This window comes from Silene latifolia, chromosome 2 (genome assembly GCF_048544455.1).
Source record: "Silene latifolia isolate original U9 population chromosome 2, ASM4854445v1, whole genome shotgun sequence".
NCBI classification, from domain to species: domain Eukaryota; kingdom Viridiplantae; phylum Streptophyta; class Magnoliopsida; order Caryophyllales; family Caryophyllaceae; genus Silene; species Silene latifolia.
In genome coordinates this window covers 189,825,400-189,833,202 of record NC_133527.1, presented here as the reverse complement: position 1 = coordinate 189,833,202, position 7,803 = coordinate 189,825,400, and the positions used below count along the sequence as shown (strand labels likewise).

The following is a 7,803-nucleotide window of genomic DNA, read 5'->3' as shown; positions in this document are numbered from 1 at the left end:
TCATTTCTATGAGTTTGTCTCTCTTTAGACAGGTTATTTTAGTCTGAAATAAGAAGACGGGTTTGAAACCATTTTACACTCAAATGTGACCATTATTAAAAAACCAAGTTATAAAGCCGTAATATTGACTGTATCATTGTGGTTACATTTAACCATAAAATGATCACTTATATGATTGTACCCGTTTTAAACTTCATACGAAATATGTCTGTCTGAAACAAAAAATTGCTATTAGTTAACATTTTTAAAATATTTGTGGACTTATCCTTAAGGAATCTTACCGGTACTCCTTAGGTTTTAAAATATATTACGTGACCTCTTAATTAGATGTATGCTCGTATAGACTTTCGTGTATGCAGCAGACATGCAGCCGTCCTAGGCAACAATTCCGCTTCGCACGTACCAAGCAAACGTATTAACAATACACAAAGGGAATCAATTAGTTCTATTTATTTGTGTATGAACCTATATTATTCTATAAGCCACTTGATAGATCGATAGAACTGTAGAACGACATTACGAAGTATATGACAAGCAGAGCTGGCAAAAGCTGACTACCCGAACCGACGGAAACCTAAGCTGATAGGGTTTGCAAATTAGGTGAACCAAGACGAGCTAACCCGGCCCGAACTGACAACCAAAAACAGCCTTATCTCATTCTCTCAACCTGACGCCGACCTTTCGAGCGGACCTGACCCGACTCGTGACCAGATATTTACTCAACCCGATAACAAAATTAGCTTAATAATGAATAATGATCCAAATAATATCACTAAATTCATATTCATCTTAATTTTTTAAGTGTAAGATTACACAACCCGTTTATTCTTTTAAAATTAACATGAACACGACCTAATCTGTTGCCCAGCAGCCCAGGTATAACTAGTATAGATGCTGCGTAATGTGTGAACATATAAAAGGATTTTTTACTTTTTAGTTTATTAGTTATAAATTTGTATTTGAAGTGTTAAACGAACTAATTTTTTTTTTAGTAATGTCATGAAATATGTTAAGTGCAATTTCAGGTTATGACTAGATTGATTCAATAACAACGTTCTCCGGTATACAAGCTGAAAACAGATCATTTACCATTATATCCTTTACGATTAATTATTTTTTAAAATAACAAATTAAACACACCACATCATTATTTTCTAACGAAGTTGGTGTGGACGATGTCTTGGGCGTCTCCTTCCCTCGTTTACTTATTAATTAGTTCTCGGGGCTTGCCCCTTTTATGTACGAAAAAAAAGTGGGTTAACGATTCGGTATCAGTCAAGTAAAGATACCGATCGTGGATAAAAATTACTGGATTACATATTATTTCATATGAATGCATGGGATAGGAGGGATTTGTCACTGAACATTTCATATGAATGCATGGGATAGGAAGGCATGGGCCCGGGGGACTCAACCCCCTCGTCATCAAAAAAAAAAATGATTAAAGTAGGGATTACCTATTATTTCATATGCTGTTAAATGATATTCACATAATATCATAAATATTAGGTGTATAATATCTAATCTAATTTAGCATATTATATAATTAGTTTCCACTGATTAAGGCTTTTGTTTAGGTAACTAATATTTTGTGTATTGTATATATACGTTGTATCTCCTAAGCCTACTAATTAATTCAATAATAAGATTAATTCTTCCTTCTCCTGTGTCTTTCTCCCTTCTTCGTTTATCATGGTATCAGAGCTTCATTGATCCTGGTTCTTTTTTTGTTTTCACAAATATAATTCACCATGAAGATGATTAAAATGACACACGGAGACGGAAACCAACACAAAATCAATCATAAAAATGAGTTCATACCCCCTTCCTCGCCATTGTACCTTCATCCGAGTGAAAGCCCAAATATATCCTTATCCCAAATCATTTTGATGGGAATAATTATCAATTGTGGGCAGATGCGGTACGAAACGGTCTCGATGCTAAAGACAAACTATGTTTCATCGAGGGTTCCGTGCAGAAATCGGCGATTAAGGGAGGAAAGGCAGAGAATCTCGAAGGACGTGGAAAGGGAGGCGGAGCTCGTGGTGGCTCGAACCAGCAGGCTAACGCGGCCACTGTTACTGGCGATGAAACGCTGACCTTCACTCTAGACGAGATCATCCAATTACGCACTCTTTTGGCTTCTAATACTGATGGTGGCCAGAAAAATGTAGGTATGAATGATACTCGATGTGGTCACTGGTTACTCGATAGTGGGTGTTCACACCATATGACAGGGCGGCGCGATTTACTCGTTGATATTTGGCGAGGTAGACCTTCTACTGTCAGCCTACCCGACGGATCTCAAATCGTAGCACAGGAGCATGGAAAAGTGGCGTTGGCTAATTTTATACTTAAGGATGTTCTTTATGTCCCGTCTCTGACTTGTGATTTAGTCTCCATACAACAATTAATTACGGAAAATAACTGTGTTGTGACCTTCTATAATGATCATTGTGTTATACAGGACCAATCTACGAAGATGAAGATTGGACGAGGTGAGCACAATGACGGAGTCTATTATTTCAAGGGTGACCGAGCACATGTGGCAGCAAAAGCAAGTACTACGGCTGATTCTAGATTGTGGCACAAGAGACTTGGGCATCCGTCTAGCAGTATTTTACCTCTTTTCTCGAATTTAGTTGGTTTTAATTTATCTTGGAATTCTAATAATATTTGCGACCCATGTTGTCGGGCCGAACAAACACGTTCGGTTTTTAAGTCCAGTGATAAAAGAAGTACGGATATTTTTGCTTTAATACACTGCGATATTTGGGGGCCTTATCATGCGAAAAGTTTATGTGGTTCACATTATTTTCTCACTGTTGTTGATGACCGAAGTCGATTTGTTTGGGTTCGATTAATGCGTGATAAAGGTGAAGTAGGTCGATTATTGATTAATTTTTGTAACATGACTAAGACTCAATTTGGGAAGGAGGTTAAGGTAGTGCAAAGTGATAATGGGGCGGAATTTTTGAGCGATACTATGAAAGACTATTACAATGAGCATGGCATGATGTTTCAAACTAGTCAAGTAGATACCCCGCAACAAAATGGTAGAGTGTAACGGAAACATAGGCATATTCTAGAAAAACCCCGTGCATTACGTTTTCAAGCCAATTTACCTATTGATTTTTGGGGAGAATGTGTTCTAACCGCTGCGTATTTGATAAATAGAACACCCACTCGTATTCTTGATGGTTTGACTCCATTTGAAGTTTTGTATAAAAAACAGCCTAGCTACGATAATGTAAGGGTCTTTGGTAGTATTTGTTATGCTCATAATAAAGATAGGCCGAAGGACAAATTCAATGAGCGTGGTAAAAGATGTATTTTTGTGGGATATCCGGCAAGCAAAAAGGGTTGGAAGGTTTACGACTGATAAGTAATAATTTAGCGTCATTTTACTCGCACTTATATCTTATTTGTAACTCAATTTTGTGCGTTTCATTGTTTATAGCTCATTTAAATTAGTAATTTATAACAATTAGTCATCGTAGTCATATTTATTAATTAGTCGGATATTTATTTAATATTATTATTAATATCACTTTATTATAATAATTTGTAGGTAAGGCGAAATAATAAAGAGGAGATTCGAGTAAGTAAAATGAGATGGAATTGAGACGGGTCAACGACTTAAAGAAAAAGACTATTTTTGAGTCGAGAGATGTTGTTTTTTACGAGAATATATTTCCCTATGCTAGTGAGGAACCCACGAAAACAAATGAAAGTCTTACCACTAATGATACAGTAGCTGCTCCATTTACTAATGAAATGCCCAATTATGAACTTTATGCAAACCCACCTGCCATTACTCATGATGTTAGTGGAGTCACTCAAACACCTGAAGCAGCGAACAATTCGTCCATTGGAAATGATGATGTTCTACAGGAGGGATTAGAAACTGCACAGAATAATGAACAACAATCAGAAACAGAACAGGCCGAGGAACATCAGGCCGGTACTGAACAGACAGAGGGCCGTGGGGCTCGACAGAAATTCGAACCGTATTGGCGTAAAGACTACATTTGCAAATCAACTCGCCTTATAGACCCCCCAAGTCGTGCTCACTCGTCCAAGCCTTCATCCAAAGGGAAAGGTACTCGTTATCCTTTGAGTAATTATGTCACTACCAGTTATTTTTCTGGTAATTACAGGAATTTTCTAGCCAAAGTGGACGAAATTCGTGAACCACGACATTATGGAGAAGCTTCGAAAGTGAAGGAGTGGCAGGATGCAATGGCAAAGGAGTTCGATGCGCTAGAAGCTAATGGTACATGGTCCGTCGTTGATCTTCCAAAGGGAAAGAGAGCCATTGGGTGTAGATGGGTTTACAAGGTGAAGTATAAGGCCGATGGGACAATTGAGCGGTATAAGGCCCGTCTTGTAGCACAAGGATATACTCAAATCGAAGGAGTGGACTACCATGAGACTTTTGCACCGGTAGCCAAAATGACGAGTGTCCGTTGTTTATTAGCAGTAGCGGTCTCAAAAGGATGGTCTATTACCCAGCTAGATGTCAATAATGCGTTCCTTCACGGAAATCTAGATGAAGAAGTGTATATGAGGATGCCACTCGGATTCGAGCAAAGCGGGTCGACTAAGGTTTGTAAACTGTTGAAGTCTTTATATGGGCTCAAACAAGCCTCCCGTAATTGGTTCGCCAAGTTAACCGATTCATTGACAAGGTACGGTTTCACTCAATCCATGGCTGATTATTCACTTTTCACTTATAATAAAGACAGAATTTTTATTGGGATTTTGGTATACGTGGATGATATGATCATTGTAAGTGATAGCGATGAAGCAACCACTCGTCTCAAGCTTTTTCTAGATCGAAGTTTTGGTATTAAGGATCTTGGACGGCTTAAATACTTCTTGGGAATTGAAGTTGCATCCGGTACTAAGGGTCTCTTTCTTAGTCAAAGAAAATACGCTCTAGAAATTATTAAAGAAGCGGGTTTGGAAGGAGCAAAACCAAAGAGACATACCAATCCAAAGAATCACCAATTGGCGTTAGCAAATGGAGATTTATTACACGATCCTATGAAGTATCGGAGATTGGTAGGCCGTCTTATATACTTGACCATTACGAGGCCTGACTTGGTATATGTAGTACACATTTTGTCACAGTTTGTACACGCCCCAAGAAAGGAGCATATGGATGCTGTTTTACGAGCCATACGTTACATTAAGGGGAGTCCGGGAGAAGGAATAGTGATAGAACGAAACGGTGACTTAATGTTGCGTGGGTACTCGGATTCCGATCATGCTAGGTGCCCCTTAACTAGAAGGTCTCTCACGGGATATTTCGTGAAGTTGGGAAATTCACCCATTTCTTGGAAAGCGAAAACAAACAACGGTTGCCACGTCAATCATGGAGGCTGAATATCGAGCTTTGGGTGCATTAACTAGTGAAGTCATATGGCTTAAATCATTTCTCAAGTCACTCAGCATTGATCATCAGCCACCAGTGGAGTTATTTTGCGACAATACCTCGGCTTTGAGCATTGCTAAAAATCCGGTTTTCCATGACCGGACAAAACATATCGAGGTGGATTGTCATTTTATACGTCATCATATTGTACACAAGACCATTTCGACCTCTTACATACGGAGTAAAGATCAGGTTGCGGATATCTTTACGAAGGCATTAGGAGGAGAAGCATTTCATTTTCTTCGATCCAAGTTGGGCATTAGCTTGTCAAGTGCTCCAACTTGAGGGGGAGTGTTAAATGATATTCACATAATATCATAAATATTAGGTGTATAATATCTAACCTAATTTAGCATATCATATAATTAGTTTCCACTGATTAAGGCTCTTGTTTAGGTAACTAATATTTTGTGTATTGTATATATACGTTGTATCTCCTAAGCCTACTAATTAATTCAATAATAAGATTAATTCTTCCTTCTCGTGTGTCTTTCTCCCTTCTTCGTTTATCAAATGCATGGAATAGGAGGGATTTGTCATTCTCTTAACATTCTATTTTTTTTTTCCTTATATTATTTAAGACGGAATACTGGATTAAGATCAGAATTAGTGGAAATGATTTTATTAACATCTTGTATGCTTATCATACTTATCCACTCGCATTGTCCTTGACGAATCTTATCACTAACCGTTAGGGTTTCCGAGTTTATCACGTGACCTCAACGAATCTTATCACTACTCTTTAGGTTTAGAATAATATTAGAGATTACATAGGTGACCGAGTTTATCACGTGATCTCTTAATTAGATGTTTGATCGAGGCGACAATTGCGCTTGGAACGTCCCAAGCAAACGATTAACAATACAAGAATAAGGTTTCTAACCATCTATAAATAGAGCGAGTTGAGTGAAAGGAGGTACTACAAATTAAAAACACAACAAAAGAGTAAAACATACATTTAGCGAATCGATCATACAAAAAACAATAAAAGTATTTGTGAAAATGGCAGCTATTTCAACCATCAACAATATGATCCCAAGTGCTGGTGTTCGTGCATGCCCACCTTCTCAGGTATATAAGTTTGTTATCCTGTTGTTTTTTTATTAATACATCGTTAATGACACTATTTGTTTCGATTAATTAATTCTCATCGTATTATTGGTGGTTGGTGCGCAGGAGACGGTGGACGGGGCGGACGCTTCTGTCCCGGTGTAAGATGCATTGTCCCAAACACTCAAGGTTACTACGGTCTTTAGGTGATCTTGTTAGTATGTATGGTCATGGTGGTTTTGTTCTAGTGTATCGTCTTGAGTACTAGTCGTCTCAGGTCATGTTATTTATTTAGCGTCTAAATGTTTTTTGTTTTTAAGTTACTCGTTTCTTTTCAGACTTTTTAGTTGAACCATGTACCTTATCGAGATCTTCAATAAAATCTAAAGGCTTCTTTTATGTTCTAAATAAACTCGGGTTTATTTCTTGCCGTATCTATTTTGTTGAATTGGGTTCAATTCGTTGACACTCTATCCATTTGCCTTGTGATAAAAGATTGAAAGGTGACAATGAGTTGATTATGGAAAAAATTAAATATTCTTCTATATATGTTTAATAAATGTTGTACTCATAGATGGTCGATGACTTGAGGATGCGATCATACAAACATGGTGATACGAAAATTACTTGAATGAATATGATCCGTTAGAGTTGCAGCGGAATTAATAAAACTGGATAATGCTGAAGACTGTCTGATTTTCGTATTTAACCTGATTTGAATGGTTTAGTGGACTGTCTGATTCAGAACGTGAACTTAGTAATTTTTATGTTTTTTTTTTTTTTTTATGATATAAACGAAACAAGTAAATAAAAGGATATTTGCTTGAACTAGACCTATAGCTCAACCAATGGTGAATTATAATCAAGTCCTATTGATTATAACTCGGATTAATGTTCGAAAACGCGTCAAACAATAACGGGATTTGGAACGAAACTCGTCGAATCTGGTTGCTTACACAATGTAAACGAAACTTGAAAGTTTATTGATAATTTTTGGATGTGAAATAAGGATACAGTAGCGCCCTATTTATACTAAGCTAGATCGACTATTAGAAGGACATAAGGAAACAACCGACTTCCCTGAGCTTACACGACTTAAGCTATGGCAAAATTGCCTTATTATAATCTTAATACTTTTAGGAAATAATTAAAGGAAATTACAATAGAATAATTAACTAAACCGGATTTTAAGAAAGTTGGAAACTTTTCTAAAAGCAGGTGGACTACTAATTAAGAAAACTTGAATAAGGAAAGATATGGCAACCGGCGTTTGTGCTCGCCTATGCACGTTTCCTTAAGCTCTGCGGACCTTC

At 37.3% G+C, this 7,803-nt stretch overlaps 1 long non-coding RNA gene across 1 annotated transcript; it reads left to right on the top strand.

Annotated features, from left to right (window-relative positions):
- Positions 1-6,232: 6,232 nt before the first annotated feature.
- LOC141631895 (uncharacterized) lies at positions 6,233-6,902 on the top strand. The gene is made up of 2 exons (XR_012537721.1): positions 6,233-6,511; positions 6,617-6,902. It is a non-coding gene; the product is annotated as an uncharacterized LOC141631895 (long non-coding RNA).
- Positions 6,903-7,803: the final 901 nt, after the last annotated feature.